Below are 22199 nucleotides of genomic sequence, written 5' to 3'. Positions count from 1 at the left end.
CAGCAGCATCAGGCTTTCTATAATATGTGTAAGTAAAAAATTTTCCTTTTCTCTTAAAAAAAAAAAAAAGCCACAGCATCCTTTATAATAGCTGAAACCTGGAAACAACTCAAATGTTCATTAATGGATGAATGACTAAACAAATGGTTATGTAATTGTACAACAGAACACTACTTAGCGACTAAAAAAGAATAAATCACTTATATACAAAACATGGATGAATCTCAAAAATATTAAGCTGAGGGGAAGAAGCCACACACAAAAGAGTTCACTGTGAATAGTTCCATTTATGCACCATTGTGGAATAGGCAAAACTAAAGTAATGAAGTACATACGGGCCAGTAGTTGTCAGGGGTTTAAATGGAGGTAGAGGCTTTGAACAAAAAGGAACAGTCTGAAGGATTTTCTGGGATGATGGGTCTACCTGTAACCAGTTTGTAGTAGTAGTTTACATGAATCTGTATATCTGTTAAAGCTCACAGAACTAATTTTTAAAAAGTCAATTTTACTGCATGTAAAAATTTAAAACAACGATAATAAAAACCATCATCTCCCATCACAGCTTTTCAAGTCCCATCTTCAATAACTGATAGATCAGAAAAAGTACAGCTGAATCTTGACCAGTGCGGGTTTGAACGGTAAGGTATGGGTCCACTTACATGCAGATATCTTTCAATACTAAACTCAATTCTCAATATTTTTCAGTACTACACCATAGTTGGTTGAATCTCGATTTGTGGAGGAACTGGAAATGCAGAGGGAAGACTATCCATGATACCTGGATCAACCCCATTATTCAGGGTCAGATGTATTCAGTTCCTACTATTGTCACTACCTAGCTGGTACTGAGTAATTTACCTTCTAATCCTTGGTTTCTCTTTGAAAAAGGAAACAATTAAATGATCTCCACAGCTTACTCCTATTCTAAAACCTATTCCTATTTCATGCTTGTTAAATTTGCTTTATCTAGGAATTAATAAGGCACACAAAATATATCCATGCACTCAAGAGGATTCTATAATCCTACTTCAGACAGTGTGGGCTGTGTTTCAATATTCTCTACTATTGGTGTGATTTCTTTGATCTTTTTATGGGCTGTTAATGTCTAACTTTGGAGAAGGAAATGGCAATCCACTCCAGTATTCTTGCCTGGAGAATCCCATGGACAGAGGAGCCTGGTGGGCTACTGTTCATGGTGTCACAAAGAGTTGGACATGACTGAGTGAATGAGCACAATGTCTAATCTTAGTTATCAGCTTTGAGTAGATGGCCTTTAGATAGGACTCTCCCCTATTAGTAATAACCAGGCCTCAGACTATATGGACTGTATAAGATTTGTGCTCCCTTTTTCACATCAGCCCTTCTCTATAGTTTGCTTTTAAAGTCTGTAAACCAGCATTCATGCTAGCAAAATGACACCTGCTATTTTTAATTTTATAAGATATATGGTATTGGCATTACTGGAGAAGAGAAAGAAAGCCATTTTAAATGGTTTTACTCAATATAATAATGTGCTTTTTTGTTTACCCTGTATGGAAAACCCAGAGTTCCCAAAATCTTTTACTCCTGAAAGAGGTGAGTGAAAAGGTTGGCTTGAAGCTCAACATTCAGAAAACGAAGATCATGGCATTTGGTCCCATCACTTCATGGGAAATAGATGGAAAAACAGTGTAAACAGTGTCAGACTTTATTTTTTTGGGCTCCAAAATCACTGCAGATGCTGATTGCAGCCATGAAATTAAAAGACGCTTACTCCTTGGAAGGAAAGTTATGACCAACCTTGATAGTATATTAAAAAGCAGAGACATTACTTTGCCAACAAAGGTCCGTTTAGTCAAAGCTATGGTTTTTCCCGTGGTCATGTATGGATGTGAGAGCTGGACTGTGAAGAAAGCTGATCGCTGAAGAATTGATGCTTTTGAACTGTGGTGCTGGCGAAGACTCTTGAGAGTCCCTTGGACTGCAAGGAGATCCAACCAGTCCATTCTAAACGAGATCAATCCTGGGTGTTCATTGGAAGGACTGATGCTAAAGCTGAAACTGCAATACTTTGGCCACCTCATGCGACGAGTTGACTCACTGGAAAAGACTCTGACGCTGGGAAAGGTTGGGGGCGGGAGGAGAAGGGGACGACAGAGAATGAGATGGCTGGATGGCATCACCGACTCTGTGGACATGAGTTTGAGTGAACTCCAGGAGTTGGTGATGGACAGGGAGGCCTGGCATGCTGTGATTCATGGGGTCGCGGAGAGTCGGACACGACTGAGCGACTGAACTGAACTGAACTGATCTCCTGTAGACTAGCAAGTCTTGTATTGAAATGCTCTGTTCCCATACAAGAATGAGCAAAGCCAGCAAGGGGACTTACATAATTTAAATTCCATATTTACTGTTCATAGAAAACCTTGGTTGCAATCTCAAATGGCCTTTGGTTTAATTCTTTTTTTTTTTTTGAGATGGAGTTTTATAAAAGAAATAAGACTAGAGAACAAATGATTATTTATTTCAACAGTTATATCCAACAAATAATTCTTGAATACTTAGAAAAATCATCCAATCTCATTTTGAGAAAAATAAAAGTGGCACACATATATGCCAACAAATAGTCAATTAACTATACTTGCTTGATTGATACTATTTTTCTCTAATAAATACAAATAACCAGGTAACTACAGATGAACTGATAATACAAATATAGCCCAGCAGACTCTGTAACTCTCCTTTATCACCTACATTTCTTTTAAAAAAATAGGAATCAATTCATTTACTTCTTTAAGATATATACTAAAATATAAAATAAGTCCTGAGGTACATATAACTGTTAAACAGCAGTACATTTGGAAAAGGAAAACTAGTTAATATTTCCTTATAATTCCACTGCTATGTTAGCCTTTAAGGAAGATGCAAATTTTACTTTATTGAATTTCCTCAGTGTTGAGATCACACATGTAAATACACACACACACACACACAAATTAATATCTCTGTCTTTCCCTCACTGCCATCCTCAGATTTACTAAAGATGACACTGAAAAGGATCTGAGAGTTCCTCAAATTTCCATACATCTATAAGAACTTATCTCATTCTTAGAAAGTACCCTGATATAGAAACTAAACTACACAGAAGAAAGCAAATCTATATTAATATTGAATCAATATCGTGCAGAACACTTTTCTAGTGCTACCTAATTTCTAAACAAGGCTGAAAAAAAAAGTGTTTCAATAATTTCCTTATGGGTGTGCTAAGTCATTTCAGTCATGTTTGACTTTTTGTGACCCCATGGACTGCAGCCCGCCAGGCTCCTCTTTCCATGGGATTCCCTAGGCAAGAATACTAGAGAGGGTTGCCATGCCCTCCTCCAGGGGATCTTCCTGACCAAGGGATCCAATCCGTCTCCCGCAGCTCCTCCACTGCAGACAGATTCTTTACCACCAAGCCACTGGGGAGCCCAATTTTCTTATAGAAGTAGTTTACGAAATTAAAAAGCTTAATGGAGTAAACCCACGTCTTCTTAACCATTCCTGTACTGAGAGAATGTTTTAAAATTAATGAGGCACCAGACTGGAAGTCTGGCTCTTTAACCCTAGTGCCAAACAAAGGAAACTGACAAATCACAGGAAAAAAAAAGTCCTATCACTTAAAAAAATTCTAAGCCTTCAGCTAAACATAACTTTATTATGACCACTAAATCCTAGCTGGCCAATGAGAAGCTACTTGTAGTCCTTAAAACTTACTGTAGTCTGGGTAAGCAAGACAGAGTCATATTACAATAGGTACAATTCAATAAAAAACTGGTTATGTCAGATGTTTAAAGTTTCTAGGAGACTAGTTCTAGAGATATCTCAAAACCAAAACTAAATACCAGCTACTCTGAAGTGGTCTTTTCATTTTTTTCCTTTAAAGAACTTTTAAAGCAATGGTTGAAAAATACCCTTGTACATGTTTTGAGGTCAGATACAAAACTGAGAATTTAAGTTTTCCTCAAATGCCATTTCCCTGAATACCATGGATCTTATGGTATTAGAATGGGAGTTAGCTAAAAGGTGGAGCTCTGTAGGAAAGGGCATGTGGGAGAAATGTCAGCTTGCAGGACAAGAGAATCTTTAAAATTAAAGACTCCTAAGGAAAAAAAGATTTGAAGAAGAACATTTTCTTTTCTAATTTAAGTAAAATCTTATTTAATGTTGCTTTAAATTTTGTTGTACATCTATTACATCCTTTATTGTCTTCTTCATTTGATAAAACATATGGAAGATCCTCCCTCCATTTATTAGTTCTAGAAAATACAGTTTATTAAAAATTTTAATATAGAATAAAGAAATAGATTTTATTAACGACCAAATTTTCATATCCACAGAGAAAGCACCATCACACCATGTAATCTAGAAAATTACCTCCTTTTAAAGGAAGGACAATTGGGGGACCAGAACTGTAAAAAAATAATGACTAACATCCATAAACTAGTTTTAATATAATTTTCTTTCCAATTAAAATATATATATTGTTTACAGAAAGCTACCAAAGTAAAGGAATCTACTGATCTGTACAGCAAGATCACTGGCATTGGGACAGTTAATGCTTCCAAAACTACCAAGTGGAAATAGGAAAGAAAACTGAGCTCATATAACTAAAGGCAATGAAATAATGAAATAATTTTCAGTAAAATTTAGCTTCTCACACATATTTATTTATTCATGTGCCTTATATCCTTTTGAATTAACTGTCTTACGTTTTCCTTAGGTAATTTACAATTTATTTTTTACATTTAAAGTCGCTCAGTCGTGTCTGACTCTTTGTGACCCTATGGACTACAGTCCATGGAAATCCCCAGGCCAGGGTACTGGAGTGGGTAGCCTATCCCTTCTCCAGGGGATCTTTCCAACCCAGGAATTGAACTGGGGTCTCCCACATTGCAGGAGGATTCTTTACCAACTGAGCTATCAAGGAAGCCAAAAATCTGACACTTGTAGTTTATTTCCTGCTGCTTAAGTCCATTACACCCACTCATCATCCAGGAAAATATGAAAACAAAGATTAAATCAATGCAGATCTGAGTTTTTGCCATTCCCTTCCCTCTTTGTTCCTGCTATTTATACTGCTTGTAGTCATTGCTACATTTATACTGGGAAACGCTGGTTTTTCCTCCTTGGATTTATTTCATAAACCACTAAATTCTCACTTTTTCCTGCAGTAAGACTTCATCACAAAGATACAATTAATCCCACTAAAGCAAGATAAAAAAGAAAACTCTAGGTTTAGTCAATCATTTAGTTTAGGCTCAGTTATGTGACCCTAGACCAATTCAACTGCTCTTTTGTACAATAATGATACAAGATTGTGGTGCAGCTTGTATGAGATTAAGGTAGGTGAAAGAGTTTTGGATATTTAAAGTGTCATACAAACGTAAGGGTCTCAGTTTCTGCATCTATCATATGGGAGGATTCAGTTCGATGATCTCTAAAGATGTCTCATCTCTAAAAATGCATTGATATTTACATATGAAGCACATTAAAAAATCTATTTACTCTTATGATAATTTCATGGTTGTAAGAGACTTAGGGAACAATTAACTCAACCCTCTCATCTCACAAAACGAGTCCAAAAGTAGACTAAGAGACTGGTAGATAACACAAGTCAGTAGGAAAGTTAGGAGCAGGAAGGACACAGATCAGACTGCTACCTCAAAAGCCCTTCTATCATGTGATGCCGGTCACTGTTTCGTGAATTTAAACTGTCTTCACCACAGTTTAGACAATTACCTTTACAAACTGGAATGGAAAGCTAAAACGGAAAGCTTATTAAGAAAATGTAAATATTACTTTGGTGAAGATGACTTAACTGTTAACAGTCCAATTAAGAATGTTTACAAATGACACTTTTTTTTTTTTTTTTTTGCCAGGAGAAATATCAGTAACCTCAGATATATAGATGACACCACTCTTATGGGAGAAAGTGAAGAGGAACTAAAGAGCCTCTTGAAGAAAGTGAGAGGAGAGTGAAAAACCTGGCTTAAACTCAATATTCAAAAAACGAATATCATAGCATCTGTTCCCATCAGTTCACGGCAAAGAGATAGGGAAACAATGGAAACAGTGAGAGACTTTATTTTCTTGGTCTCCAAAATCCTGCAGATGGCGAGTGTAGCCATGAAATTAAAAGACGCTTGCTCCTTGGAAGAAAAGCTATGACCAACCTAGACAACATATTAAAAAGCAGAGACGGTACTTTGCTGACAAAGGTCTATATTGTCAAAGCTATAGTTTTTGCAGTAGTCTTGTATGGATGTGAGAGCTAGACGATAAAGAAAGTTGAACACTGAAGAATTGATGCTTTTAAATTGTGGTGTTGGAGAAGATTCTTGAGAGTCCTTGGACTCTCAAGGAGATCCAATCAGTCCATCCTAAAGGAAATCAGTCCTGAACATTCATTAGAAGGACTAATGCTGAAGCTGAAGCTCCAATACTTTGGCCACCTGATGCAAAGAGCTGACTCATTAGAAAAGACCCTGATGCTGGGAAAGATTGAGGGCAGGAGAAGGGGACAACAGAGGATGAGATGGTTGGATGGCATCACCGACTTGATGGACATGAATTTGAGCAAGCTCCAGGAACTGGCAACGGACAGGGAAGCCTGGCGTGCTGCAGTCCATGGGGTGCAAAGAGTCGGACATAACTGAGTGACTGAACTGAACTGACAAATGACACAAATCGCAAAGGAGCTTAGATCAAACTGTCCAGCTATTCACTTGATTTGTGTGACATTCAATTTTAAGTCAATAGGTATGATGTAACCTAGATAGCATATTAAAAAGCAGAGACATTACTTTGCCAACCAAGGTCCGTCTAGTCAAGGCTATGATTTTTCCCGTGGTCATGTATGGATGTGAGAGTTGGACTGTGAAGAAAGTTGATCGCCAAAGAATTGATGCTTTTGAACTGTGGTGCTGGAGAAGACTCTTCAGAGTCCCTTGTACTGCAAGGAGGTCCAACCAGTCCATTCTAAAGGAGATCAATCCTGGGTGTTCATTGGAAGGACTGATGTTGAAGCTGAAACTCCAATACTTTGGCTACCTCATGCGAAGAGCTGACTCACTGGAAAAGACTCTGATGCTAGGAGGGATTGGGGGCAGGAGGAGACGGGGACGACAGAGAGTGAGATGGCTGGATGGCATCACCGACTCGGTGGACATGAGTCTGAGTGAACTCTGGGAGTTGGTGATGGACAGGGAGGCCTGGCGTGCTGTGATTCATGGGTGGCAAAGAATCGGACACGACTGAGCGGCTGAACTGAACTGAAACCCTATCTAACATTTCACAATAAAGAGTTTCAAGTCTGCTTTTGTTACTCACTAGCTACGTGATTCAGGGCAATTTATTTCTCTGAGCTTCAGCCTCTTCCTTTTTCTTTAAAACAGAGATAATACAAAGCATGTCACCTGGCTTTTCTGAAATAGCTCATGTTAAATGATCTAACTCATGTTAAGACCCTACATCAGTACCTGGCACATACTAAGTGCTGTACAAATATTATTTTCCTTCTCTAATTTCCTAAACTTTAAGGGAATAGAGAATGTTTCCTCTCCTTTTATCAGAAATATTTATTAAATATATGGGGTCCTGGTCCCTCCACTTCAGTTACAAGCAGTTGTACAACCAAACCTAAATAAAATGAGGAGCAGTGTGACAAAATGGAAGGCAAATGGGGTTTGGAGTCAACAAATCTGAATTTGAATTCCGGTCTGACTACCCACTAGCTTTTTACCTTTACCAGAACTCTCAAGCTTCTTATCTGGAAATGTGACTTATAGCTAGCTTTTTATCATTCTGTTGTTCATATTCACAGATATGACAAATACCTAGAAAGGGGCATGTCTTATTAATCTGTCTCTTCCACACTAAGGCAGAGTTCAAAATTATAAGATCTGCTGCTAGAATAAGGCAAGAGACTGAAAAGAAAGAGAGAGACTCAAGATTAGAATAAACATGTTACATTAAGAAAAGAAAAAGTACAAACCCAATTTAACTGGCACCAACTCTAAGCATTATGTCATTGCTTCCTTTTCTTTCCTTAGGAATGGGCCTCAAGCATTCTTTTCCTACAGGATGATGCAACGTGGGAAATGTGTGTTAGTGAAGGTCATTTGACTCATACTTTAAAACTGAGCATTTTAAAATTTACCATAATGCAGTACTTACCACAATACTCATTCTATTTAATGGGCTTTTTTAAACAGATAAAATATCCAAGAGGTGTTTTACTTCAGAAAATACTACAGGTTTAAATAGCCTTAAGAAAAACCCCAAGTCTCTCATACTGCGGGCAGAGATTCCTTACTGTCTGAGCCACTTGGGAAGCCCTTAAAAAAGTAACCTTACCTCAAGCATTACTTTCAATGAATAACAATACTTTGTTAAAGAGGATTTAACTAGTCAGGATAGGATTGCACAAAGCAGTATGCACAGATGCTTCTAGAGCTATATGTCTTAATCTTTTGAGTGAAGGGTGAGTGGTAAGGTATTATACACAACTATGAGAATCTGATGAAAGCTATGAATTGCATGCCCAGAAAAAGGTACATACATGCATCATATTTTACATATAATTTTAGTTGAGTCATTAAACCCAGTAATTATCCTATAGATCTCTAAAATCGTTCGTAGATGCTAAGCAACCTCTGTTTTTTAATTTTTCAAAATAATGGACTTAAAGGATTTTACAACCTTAAGCAATTTAGCAGTCATCTAATGCAAACTGCTAATACTAATAAAGAAATAGTGCCCCAAAAAGATAAAAAGAATTAGGTAAAGCCGTATTGCACTCAGGAACAAAGATATGTCCAACTACCATACTAATCTACATAAGACTGACAAGGCAGAATTTAGTATAAATCAGTGCCTTTGGGTCAGAATAATTATCACAATGGAACCAGAATAGGAGACTTTCGAATGATCTTTTGGCCTAAATACATAATAGATCATCATTGATGGTTAAGAAAATGAAATCTGGAGTTACATGACACATGAAAAACTTGACAAAGGCACTAAGTCTTTCTTATTCTCAGGTTCTTCAAAACAAAATGGAAAAATAATAAAACCTACCCTTGTAGGATTATTTGAAGGATAAAATCCGCTAACACATATTAAGTATTTAACATAGTGTCTAGGTATATCCCCTGGAGGAGGAAATGACAACTTACTCCAGTATTCTTGCTGAAAAAATCCCATGGACAGAGGAGCCTGGCATTATAGTTGGGCTACAGTCCATGGGGTCTCAAAGAGTTGGATATGACTGAGTACAGCACAGCAGCAGAAGCAAGGTACACAGTAGGTGCTCATGAAATGATATGAATTTTAAAATATTTCTTGTCAAGTCATGGAATTGGGTAAAATATAAAATAAAATCTCAAAGTAAACAAGATGCTTTCCAGCTAAATAAAACAACTAGTAAACATTTCGGAGAAGGCAATGGCACCCCACTCCAGTACTCCTGCCTGGAAAATCCCATGGATGAAGAAGCCTGGTAGGCTGCAGTCCGTGGGGTCGCTAAGAGTCAGACACGACTGAGCGACTTCACTTTCACTTTTCACTTTCCTACATTGGAGAAGGAAATGGCAACCTACTCCAGTGTTCTTGCCTGGAGAATCCCAGGGACACGGGAGCCTGGTGGGCTGCCGTCTACGGTGTCGCACAGAGTCGGACACAACTGAAGCGACTTAGCAGGAGTAGCAGCAGCAAACATTTACAAAGTATCTATACTATATTATTCAAGGTTTTACCAAGGATACAAAAGGATAAAGCTGTCCTCCTGTGTTCTCTTTTCAAGCAAAGACACAGAGCTTTTTCCTGCTCAGTTTCTGCCTTGGGTTCCTCTTTCCCTTTTCCCTTTCTTGTTTAGCTGCTCAGTGGTTCCGACTCTTTGCAACCCTTTGGATTGTAGCCCGCCAGGCTCCTCTGTCCACGGGATTTTCCAGGCAAAAATACTGGAGTGGGTTGCCATTTCCTTCTCCATTCCTTTCCCCTTAGGACTCAGCTTTTTGCCTACTTCATATCTACCTACATTCTCTGTGCTCCAACCAGGACTGAAAGGATCCCCACATGAATACCTCTAATCCTAACCTTTCATCTGAGCATCAGATGCCTATACTCTGCTTTCTATATGCTTCCACTTGAAAGTACTACAGGTACAATACATCAAAAACTTTTTAACATCTATTCCTTCTTTACATTCCCTGCTATGGTTATTAACAGCATCACAGCCACTTAGACACTCAAATCAAAGTCTGATAGTAATCTCACATTTCACCAATTACTTTAAATGTCTGATTCATTTCTACGCTAAACACTTTTCATGTCTATGCCCTCAACTTCACCCCTATTAATGGTATCCAAATCCAGGGCATTGTCTCTCAATATGACTGAATCAGTAATCTATCTGGTTTATTCTCCTCTGTGCATGCACTCTTACCCTACCTCAAAGTCATTCACCATACTCCCATCAAAATGATCACTCTAAAATGAAAATCCTGTCACACCTGTCAAACTCTTCAAAAGCTATTATTCACAGGATAAGGATAAAGTCCAAGTTCACCCACAAAACAAATGCCCATGTATAACACATATAGCCCTCCATGACTTGGCTCAAGCCTGTCTCTTCATCTTCATTTCCTATCTCCCACTTCATCACACTACAGCCATACTGAACTACTTGTCAAACTTCATGCTGTTCTTTTAGCCAATACAAACTTTGCTCCTTCCACGAATAGGAAATTCTTACTTGTTCTTCCAGATTCAGGTCCAGGATCACTTCTCTGGGAAGCCTCCAGAGTACACTTTCCTACCCCACTAAGCTCACACATCATCACAATAAGCACTTGGGAGATTTTTGTTAAACTGAACTGAAACTAAGCAAACTAACAACAAACAGCAAATAACTTATACATACAAAGCCAGTGAGAAGGGCAACTAGATTGATTTCAGTGCTTCTTTAGAAAAAAGTCTTGATCTGGGGATATGAGGAGAGATTGTTCACAGATTGTTGAAGAAAAGAAATTAAAGTATTTGAGTGAGTAAAACAAGAGATATAAATGGACACATTTAGAGGAGACACATGTAAGAAAAGAATGAAGGATAATAAAGAGCTAATATAAACTCACGAATGTAGCCATCAATATAAAATGATTTAGAGACACAACCAATAAATCACCAAAGATCTTTAAACAGTTTTCTCTGGAACTATATGATTTAATTGCCATTTATAGATACTACCCTGTACTTCAATTAGGGAGATAATGAGAAAGATATTTTCATCTTTTAGTTAATCTCTTGCATTTTTATAAGTCTGAGAAGGTAATCCCACTTAGTTACCACGTGCTGCAGAACGCTACATAAAACCCTGAAATTATAACATATCTCTATATAGCACAATAGTTCACTGAAATTGGAACAAAGTAACAGATTTTCTTTCAGTTAGTTCAAGGGCTAGTCAATCTCTTTAAATAATCATTAATATTGGAACACTAGGTTGCTCCAAATCAGCAGTGGAAAATGAAAATACAGAAAACTCAACATCAATTCACAGAAGAATTCAACTGTAAATACCCTGCTTTCTGAATGCAGAATTCAAGAATATCAATCCTGAAACTTAAACACACTAGTTATAATACAGAAGAAGAACAGATGTATGAGGTAGATTCAAATGAAGAGTAAAAACTAAGGTTATCTACCAAGAATAAGAAGAGAAAGAAATGCTGTTATTTCTGAACTGTACTTCATGACACAAAATCTACTGCTTGCATTAAAAACAGGTAAGACTCACCCTAATACAATAACTAGAAAAACCACACAATAATCAGAAGAGGATCACATTAGAAGAATAAATAGAACAAGTAAAAGAGCCACCCTAAACTGAAGCATCTCGAAGTGGACATCTGCTTTGTTATTTAATATACTTGACAGTATATCTGTATACGGTAGTAACAACCCCGGGCCCATCTTCTATACCAAGAGGAAAGGTGATTAGAAAACAGATTTATGTAAACAAGCACAGAAGTACTTGGGAGCTAAAAATTCATTTGCACGGAGTTGTGTTTTCTTGTCCTTGACTGTAAATGCAAATTCCCTGCTTTCAGCTTTGCAGACAATTTAAAAAGAGAGACACAAAGGTGAATGTGAATTTGCAACATAACACTGATGTTATATCAAAAAATATGGATGATTCTCACTCTCACATCATACCTGTCATTTTAAAACACCCCTACTGATATGGGGGGTGGAAGGAGAAGGGGACGACAGAGAATGAGATGGCTGGATGGCATCACCGACTCTGTGGACAGGAGTTTGAGTGAACTTCGGGAGTTGGTGATGGACAGGGAGGCCTGGCGTGCTGTGATTCATGGGGTCTCGGAGAGTCGGACACGACTGAGCGACTGAACTGAACTGAAATGAACTAACATTCATGAATGAAAGGTTAAAAAGTCCTTTTGGGCTGTTGTATTCAAGAAAATTGACAGATATGAATGTACAAACACTAGTCTTGGATTCTGAAATCCCAGCACACATGACTACCACTGTAAAAATAAATTTCTCTAAGAGAATAGGGACTGAAAATATTGCTGGATTGCTAAAGAGAAAGCATCACTATAAAAGAAACTGGCAGCCTACCAATATGATGTTGACAAACATGTTATGCCCAAGTGTGCTGTAGATGATCATTTAGATTCTGTCAGTCAGTGTCACCTATATTTCTGCAATATTCCATTTTATGAAAAACCTATTGGCTGAGGGAATATGGAATCATCCATCTGCAAAAGCAAACTGTTTTTGTCTGATATGGATTTATTTTTTTAACAAGAAAAGAGAGATATATATTTCTTGGGATCATAATCTCAAGCACAAAATGGGACTAATATTTGAACTGTACACATGCAAGGATTATTCATAAAAGAGTAGCAGATTTACACACACATAGTTGATTTTTGCTATGTGCAATAGTTATGTTCTATAAAGTTTTTGCAAACACTGAACTGGTGAATGCTATACTTTCATTGCTTCTAGGAAATGGAAAACAGGGTTAAGTTTCTAAAAGCCTCTGCTTACAACATTTTATCAACCTATCAATATGTAACTTCTTTTAATGTGTACTTGTTTAGAGATATTTTATTTAATATATACTGTGGAGAAGGAAATGGCAACCCACTCCAGTGTTCTTGCCTGGAGAATCCCAGGGACGGCGGAGCCTGGTGTGCTGCCATCTACGGGGTTGCACAGGGTTGGACACGACTGAATTAACTTAGCAGCAGCAGCAGCAGCTGATTCATTAAAATCAAGCTCACAGCCAAGAGTACATAGCTCATGACTGAACAAAGCTTATCTAACATACATATTTTCACCATTAGTAAAATCACAACTTTCTTGTGCTTAGGCATACTACGCAGTACTTCCACACAAAACCCAGAGGCCAGGTTAATCAGTGAAATCACCCACCAAGAAAGCATTAAAAATGTGAAAAACATAGCACGAAGGAGATGGCAAAAAAATGCTTCTTTATAGTATGAGAGTTGAAATAAGAGGGCAAGATGTCAACCTCAGCTGAGAACATAAACATCAGGCATTTCAAATTTTTTGCCACTCTGCCTATGTCTGCAAATGGTTGTGAAGGCAGCACAAATATTGATTTGGGAGTTTAAATAAATCTTAGCAAGTAGATGAATTTGCAAATATGGAATCCATGAATAATGAGGATCAAATGTGGATATATATCCACATATATGTGTGTGTAAACATACACACATATGAACATGTGACAAATGACATATGTGGCAGAAAAGACAAATTATGGGACTCTCTGGTTTGAAACTTTCCTAAGGTCCAGGCCTATATTTCCTTTGGGGCCCCTGGATACCTCCACCTGAATGTTCTATCAGCACTTCAGACTTCAAAGACGAAGCTCATCTTCTGCACTTTGTTTAATCCTGTCTTCTGCTATATTCAGTTCAGTTCAGTTCAGTTCAGTCGCTCAGTCGTGTCCGACTCTCCGCGACCCCATGAATCACAGCACGCCAGGCCTCCCTGTCCATCACCAACTCCCAGAATACACTCAAACTCATGTCCACAGAGTCGGTGATGCCATCCAGCCATCTCATGCTCTGTCGTCCCCTTCTCCTCCCGCCCCCAACCTTTCCCAGCATCAGAGTCTTTTCCAGTGAGTCAACTCGTCGCATGAGGTGGCCAAAGTATTGCAGTTTCAGCTTTAGCATCAGTCCCTCCAATGAACATCCAGGATTGATCTCCTTTAGAATGGACTGGTTGGATCTCCTTGCAGTATAAGGGACTCTCAAGAGTCTTCTCCAACACCACAGTTCAAAAGCATCGATTCTTCAGCGATCAGCCTTCTTCACAGTCCAACTCTCACATCCATACATGACCACGGGAAAAACCATTGCCTTGCATTACTTTGCCAACCAAGGTCCGTCTAGTCAAGGCAATGGTTTTTTTTCTGCTATATTACTTCTCCAATAATGGCACCATCTTATCTCCTCAAGTCATGATGACTCTGACTCTCTTTTCCATGTCCTATCCAGGGAGTAAATCATGTTAATTCTTCCTCTGAAATACCTTGTAAAGTTATCTCCCCTGCCCAAGTCCACTACAATTATCACTAAATGCCTTGCTATCATTTGTTGTGTTTAGTTGCTCAGTTGTGTCTGACTCTGTGTGACCCCATGGACTGTAGCCTGCCAGGCTCCTCTGTCCATGGGATTCTCCGAGGAAGAACACTGGAGTGGGTTCCCATACCTTCCTCCAGGGAATCTTCCCAACCTAGGGATCAAACTCAGGTCTTCCTCTTTGCAGATGGATTCTTTACTGTCTGAGTCACCAGGGAAGCCCTTTCTATCATTTGGACCATTGGTAAAATTTACTGTCTCCTTTATTTTCTACCCCAGAATCACAGGTGATATTACTGTCAGTGTTATTTTTCCAAACCTAATTTCCTGGTACCTGTGAGACGAGCTTGAGAATTCTTGGTATGGTATGTATGTTGTTTTATGACTTGGCACTAAATCATCTTTTTAGACTCACGTACTGACACTCTTCTCTAATAAACTCTATATTCTAGCCACACCAATTTATTTCCCATTATTTGACTGTATCATAAAGGCCCTTTATAAATGCTCTAAATTTCACTAGCAATCTTTCTTCCATTTTCTACTTGCTCTTAAGTTTTCTGCTGATGTTACTTCCTATGTGAAGTCTCTCCTGATAAGCCTCTCTCTCCACCTCAGGCCAAGTTAGTCAGTCTTATCTGTGCTTCTACAGTATTTTCACATACTTTTGTTACAGAATTCCTCAAGTTCTAATTATTAACAGAGAAAGTGTGAGAATTTACAAGGTTAGTCAAATATTGACGACTATTATAGCTGGGTGGTGAAGGGAATTCATTGTATCACTGTGTACTGTAGTGTACGTGTTAAACATCCATTAAAGGAAAGTTTAAAAAAAAAGTGAGGGTTGCGGAGAGGAGGAGGGAAGAGGGAGAGAAGAAGAGGAACTGGAGGGAGGGAAGGAGTGAATTTGTTTGTAAGTAAATAGAAATTAACAGACACTTGCTCCTTGGACAGAAAGCTATGACAAACCTAGATAGCATATTAAAAACCAGAGACATCACTGCTGACAAAGGTCCATATGATCAAAATTATGGTTTTTCCAGTAGTCATGTAAAGATGTGAGAGTTGGACCATAAAGAAGGCTGAGTGCCAAAGAACCAATGCTTTTGAACTGTGGGGCTAGAGAAGATTCTTGAGAGTCCCTTGGTCTGCAAAGAGATCAAACCAGTCAATCCTGAAGGAAATCAATGCTGAATATTCATTGGAAGGACGATTCTGAAGCTGAAGCTCCAATCCTTCGGCCACCTGATGCGAAGAGCTGACTTAATGGAAAAGACCCTGATGCTGGGAAAGATGGAAGGCAAAAGGAGAAGGGGCAGCAGAGGATGCAATGGTTAGATAGCATCACCAACTCAATGGGCATAACATGAGCAAATTCCAGGAGATAGTGAAGGACAGAGGAGCCTGGCATGCCACCATCTATAGGATCGCAAAGAGTTGGACCTGACTTAGGGACTGAACAATTGAAAACTTGACTTATGTGTGCCTTAAACAAATACGCCATTTTTTCCCCCACATACGAAATCTAGAGATAGGTAGTCAAGGGTTGGTACAGAGGTTCAAGATGTTCATCAAAGACCAAGGCTCTGAGATGGCACTTCCTATACTAGAACAGGTGACTTTCACTTCGGGTTTTTTCCTGCTCCTTGATGCCAATGGCTTGTGAGTAGCATCCATCTAAGCAAGAAACTAGTAGGTTGCCATGGAAACAACTGTGTCAGAGGCAGCCTGAGTCTGTGAGGGACAGTCCGGGTTTCTTAGACTCTGTTTTTTTTTCTGGTTAAGGAATTCTGAGGACTTATCAGCTCTTGTAGATCTAAAACCATGGTCCGTGGGCCAATAACATTTAGGGATGTTGGTTACACAGTTCTTTCCTCATGAGTGGGAATTTGACCCTCTTCAGAAGAAACTGTACTAAGATGGGATGATGGAGAACTACAGTAACTTGGCCTCACTGGGCCATTCCATTTCTAAACCAGACATAATTGTGTTATTGGAGCAAAGAAAAGACCCCTGGATGGTTGTGGGAGAAGAAACAAGAAGTTGGAATACAGATTTGGATTCAAGTTATAAAATAATCAGTGACAGAAAAATATTTGTATCTGGAAAACATTCATCTCTTTTTCTGCATCAGAGAATTCATAGTGAAGAAAGTGGAAAGGTCTTTTGTTGTGTGTGCCTTAAACCTTGCTCAACATGGAAAAGTTTCTACTAGAGCAGACAGCCAGGACTCCAAGATGGCCTCAGTTGTACCACTAAAGGAGAAGAAACTCCTAGATGTCAAATTAAGGGAGCTGCCAAGCTGGATACAAATGCGAGATTTTATCCCTAAAGGCATTGCTGGAATATTTCAAAGAAGTTATTATCGGTATTACAACAAGTATTTCAACATGAAGAATGGGAGTGTCACTGGCCTTTCTATGGTGCTGGCAGCTTACGTGCTTTTCAACTGTGGCTGTTCTTACAAGGCTCTTAAACAAGAGCAGCCAAGAGAGTACCACCGAAGAAGGCACACTCTGCATTCCTGACCATGATACCTGCCAGGCACCCCGAATCCTTTAGGCCAATGGAGAATTAACACCCAATAAAAGATAACTGGCTAAAAAAAAATCTCTTAGCAACTTTCAAATTGAGTAATATTAACTATAATCACCATTCTTTATATTATATCCCCATAAGTTATTTATTTTATAATTGGAAACTTGTACCTTTTGACTTCCTTTCACATTTTACCCACTGCCTCTGGCTACCATCATCTCCTCTCTGTACCTATGGCTTTGGCTTCATCTTTTTGTTTTTGACTTTTTTTTTCAGATTTCACATGTAAGTGAGATCATACAGTACTGGTATTTGTCTTCGTCTGACTTCACTTAGTATAATGCCCTGAAGATCCATCCATATTGTTACAAATGACAGGATTTCCTTCTTTCCATTACTGAATAATATTTAATTGTATACATGCCGCTTAAAAAAAAATCTCTTGATCTCTTGTCTCCATTACAACTGTCTTGGCTGTTGTAAGTGATGCTACATTGAACATTGGGATGCAGATATATTTTCAAAATAGTGATTTTGTTTTCTTTGGATAAACACCTAGAAGAGGAACTGCTGGGTTATATGATAGTTCTAGTTTTAATTTTTTGAGGAATCACCATACTGTTTTCCATAATAACTAACTAATTGAAATTTCCTCCAGCAGTGCATAATGGATGCCTTTTCTCCATGTTCTTGCCAACACTTGCTATTTCTTGGTTTTGGGTAATGGCTAACAGGTGTGCGTTGCTAGAGTTGAAACTCCAATACTTTGGCCACTCTTACTTTGGCTAAGAGTTGACACATTGGAAAAGACTTTGATGCTGGGAGGGATTGGGGGCAGGAGGAGACGGGGATGGCAGAGGATGAGATGGCTGGATGGCATCACCGACTCGATAGACATGAGTTTGAGTGAACTCCGGGAGTTGGTGATGGACAGGGAAGCCTGGTGTGATGCGATTCATGGGGTCGCAAAGAGTTGGACATGACTGAGCGACTGGACTGAACTGAACTGAACTGAACTGAACTGAACAGGTGTGCATGATGTTTTACTATGGTTTTGGTTTGCATTTCCCTGATGATTAGTGATGTTGAGCACCTTTTCCTGTACTTGGCCATTCAAATATCTTCTTTGGAAAAATGTCTAATCAGATCTTTTCCCCATTTTCTGATTGAGTTGTTTGTTTGCTTTTCTATTAAGTTGTATACTGGTTTTTAAAAATATATATTGTGGATTACAAACTAACTATACCCCAATATAAAATAAATTAAAAAAAAAAAAAGACCAAGGCTCTTCCCTTTTGCTCCATTAATTGTGTTGATTTGTTGCTTCAAAGTTGTTTGCTGTACATGTAGGTATTACTTATCACATTCTCCATGGCTGGTGAGTCATCCAACAGTGTCTTAATACCCTGATCTCCTTGAGGGTAGAGACTAATTTTGTACTTTAGCAACCAATCCAGTACCTAGCACAGAGACAGGTTCTTTGTCTCTAATGAAGGAATGAGTCTAATAAAGGAAACAGTGGCAAGTATCATAACACAAACTCTGCTTTCCTAATTTTCTTTTTTTGTTAAGTAATAAAAGTGTTCTAAAAATAACCAGTGCTATACCAAAAAGGGATTATTAGTATTACAGCAGCTTGACACCTTTAATCATGAAATATTTTATAATTATTGCTTTCTCCATAAAGAACCAAACAGAGGATTAACAAGGAGTCAAGAAGAGAACTGAATTTCTGTACAAGCAAAACATTCAATCATGATGAACCTCAGCTTACCTAAATAATAATGTCTATTTCCCAGGGTTGTTGTGAGGACAAAGTAAATATAAATAATATGAATGTATACTAAAATATATAAAACACTGTAAACATATGCATTATAAAAGTGGTTCTCTTAAGTCTTGAGAAGAAACTTATAATTCTTATGTAATATATGCAGTGTGATACACCATCCAGCACACCAATAGTATTGATTAAAAATTAAACACTATCAATATCTAGTATGGATATTGGGCTTTAGTCCAAGGGTAGATGAGATTCTGGACTTGGCCCTGCTTCTTTCATGACTATAGGGAAGTAAACTAATAACTGTACTTTACATTTATACCTATTAAAGAAAGAAGACTTTATAAAAATAAAATTGGTGTCTCAATGCAATTCTATAATACATACAAAGCAGGATATGAAAAACAAAATAAACTAGTTAACAAGAACAGATGACATCAAATCCCAATGCACCAATTAATAATTACTACCAACAAATGAATAGTATTAAAGTAGGCCAAGGTCCTAAAGCACTTCCAAGTTAAGTCAAATGAGACATAAAACAGTAGAAGCATTGAATATTAATTTTCCTCTGGCTTTAATAACCCTGATTGAGCTTATAAAGAATAACCCTCAAGGTGACCTTATAGCTCATACACACAGGCAACATTGGTGGTAAGAACTATTTCTAATAAATTATAACCTCAATGGCCTGTTTTCCAGGTTTTTATTAAGCTGTATATTTCCTCATATAAAAGAACATTACATTATAATAAGCATTGCATAAACATAACAAAAAAACAGTGGTCAGTATTGAAGAAGAGAAAAACGACAGTTCTAAGTCAATAAAGTCTCCTTGGAATATTACAGTAAGAACTGTTGCATCTTCCCTTTTATTGGATTTGGAGACAACAGCTGCTTTGAAGAAAAATACAATCTTCTGACAAGTCTGTTTAATTAACTCTCACTTTTCATTCAAATACCTTAAGCTTACCATTTCCTGATTCATTTAAGCAGAAACTATTCTCTCTGGTATTAAATAATACCATGGAATTATTTAATACTGAAAACTGACTCATCTTAAAAAAAAAAAAAACTGCATCAAGATTGTAGGCCACTAAATTCCAGCCCAGCACTGCATAAAGCATCATTAGGTCATAAACAGAACTGAAAAATTCCAACAGTGGGTCACTTCTCACTGTACAGTTATGTCTACAGAAGGAACATCCATTTTAATAAGAAACCAAAATGTTAGAACAGTGAGAATCAGCTTATGTTTTACAGCTACATTCACCCAGTTTCAACAACTTTCTTATTTTTAAACAGGGAGAAACACAATGTTTCTCTTCCTGTTTTATCTGCAAAAATTCCTTTATCAGCTAAAACTTCAACAGTGAATACTTCTCCAATAAGAATTTTGAAGTACTTGATATAAACAATAAATTATTTGTCAATGTTTGTACAAATAAGAGTTAAAAGTGATACATTTACAATGAGGAACTATTTAAAATATCTAACTTTACAGATGGAAGAGGAAGTATATTAACTTAAAGATTCATTGCTTTTTAAAATACTATTTTCTCTTAAAAGAGCATATTATATTTAATAAAAGGTTCAATACAGTGGAAAGATACAATTATGAATGTTAAACACCTACTGATGGACCATCAAAATATATGAAGAAAAAAATGACAAAATCGAAAGGTGAAATAGACAATTACATAATAATAGTTGGAAATTTCAATATCCCACTCATAATAATGGACAGGAGCAACCAGACAGAAGGTAAATAAGGAAACAGAAGATTTAACACAATAAACCAACAAAATCTCACAGACAAATACTAAATGCTCTAACCAACAATAACAGAATATACATACACATTCTTCTCAAGTGTATAGTGGACATTTTCCAGAACGGACCATACTTTAGGCCACAAATGAAATTAAAAACCAACAACAAAAGTAAAACTGGAAATTCCACAAATTTGTGGAAATTAAGCAACACACACTTCAACAACCAATGCATCGAAGAAAAAAATTCACGTGGAAAATTAGAATACGCTTAGATAGAGATGAATGAAATGAAAGCATAACATATCCAAACTCATGGAATGCAAGGAAATTTTATAGTATACTTACATTTAAAAATAGAAAAGATCTCAAATTAACAACTTAACTTTATAACTTAACCAAAAAAAAATCACTAAAACTAAATCTACCAGAAGAAAGGAAATAATAAAGGTTAGAGCAGAGATAAATGAAGTAGAGAAAAAAAGAAAAATCAATGAACCCAAAAGCTAGTTCTTTAAAAAGATCAACAAAACTGACAAACATTTAGCTAGATGAACAAAGGAAAAACAGAGAAGACTCAAATTACTAAAATCAGAAACGGGAAGTGGGGACACTGTGGTTAGTTGTCAGTCATGTCCAACTCCTTGGGTCCTCATGCACTGCAGCCTACAATACTCCTCTGTCCATGGGATTTTCCAGGCAAGAATACTGGAGTGGGTTGACATTTCCTTCTCCAGGGGATACTCCTGACCCAGGAATTGAACCGGCATCTCCTGTGTCTCCTGCATTAAAGGTGGATTCTTTATCTGCTGAGCCATGGGGTGGGAGGTGGAAGTAGGGACATTAGGACCAATTCTACAGAAATAAAAGGGATTATAAAAAAAAGTACTGGGAACATATTAGATAACATACCAGAAATGGACAAATTCCTAGAAACATAAAACCTACCAAGACTGAATCACAAAGAAATAGAAAATATGAGTAAAGCTACAGTAAAGAAATTGAATCAGTAATTTAAAATTTCTCCCCAAAGAAAAGCCTTATACCTGATGGCTTCACCAGTGAAATCAACCAAACATTTAAATAAGAACTAATACTAGTCCTTTTCAAACTTTTCCCAAAAATCAAAGTAGAGGGAATACGTCCTAACTTCATCTATGAAGTCAGCAGTACCATAATACCAAAGCCAGACAAAGACACTACAAAAAAAGAAAATGACAAACCACTCTCTCTTATAAGAACACTGAAACAAAAATCCTCCACAAAATAGCAAACCAAATTGCAGTGATTTCTTGATGTAACAACAAAGGCACAGGCAACTAAAGGAAAAATAAACAAATTGGACTTTGTGAAAATTTTTAAATTTTGTGCATCAAAACACTACCCACAGAGTTAAAAGACAACCCTCTGAGTGGGAGAAAGTATCTGCATATGTGCATATCA

At 37.5% G+C, this 22199-nt stretch overlaps 1 protein-coding gene and 1 pseudogene across 28 annotated transcripts in view; one reads left to right on the top strand and one right to left on the bottom strand.

The window, feature by feature from the left end:
- PEAK1 (pseudopodium enriched atypical kinase 1) overlaps positions 1 to 22199 on the bottom strand; it is a 337872-nt gene that overhangs the window by 186068 nt on the left and 129605 nt on the right. For 2 of the 28 annotated variants that reach the window (XM_088829552.1, XM_055418083.2), the window contains exon 3: positions 8015 to 8096. The exons of the other annotated variants lie outside the window; for them this stretch is intronic. The gene's annotated coding sequence lies outside the window, so the exon portion shown is untranslated. The remainder of the gene's footprint in view (positions 1 to 8014; positions 8097 to 22199) is intronic. 28 annotated transcript variants of the gene reach the window in all.
- Positions 16892 to 17191, top strand: LOC148774533 (ATP synthase F(0) complex subunit f, mitochondrial pseudogene; annotated as a pseudogene).

The sequence above is a fragment of the Moschus berezovskii genome, chromosome 21, assembly GCF_049115385.1.
Source record: "Moschus berezovskii isolate FMDL1 chromosome 21, NW_MosBer_1.0, whole genome shotgun sequence".
NCBI classification, from domain to species: Eukaryota; Metazoa; Chordata; class Mammalia; order Artiodactyla; family Moschidae; genus Moschus; species Moschus berezovskii.
Note: the sequence above shows the minus strand (reverse complement) of the source record. Positions and strands in the feature narration are given on the sequence as shown.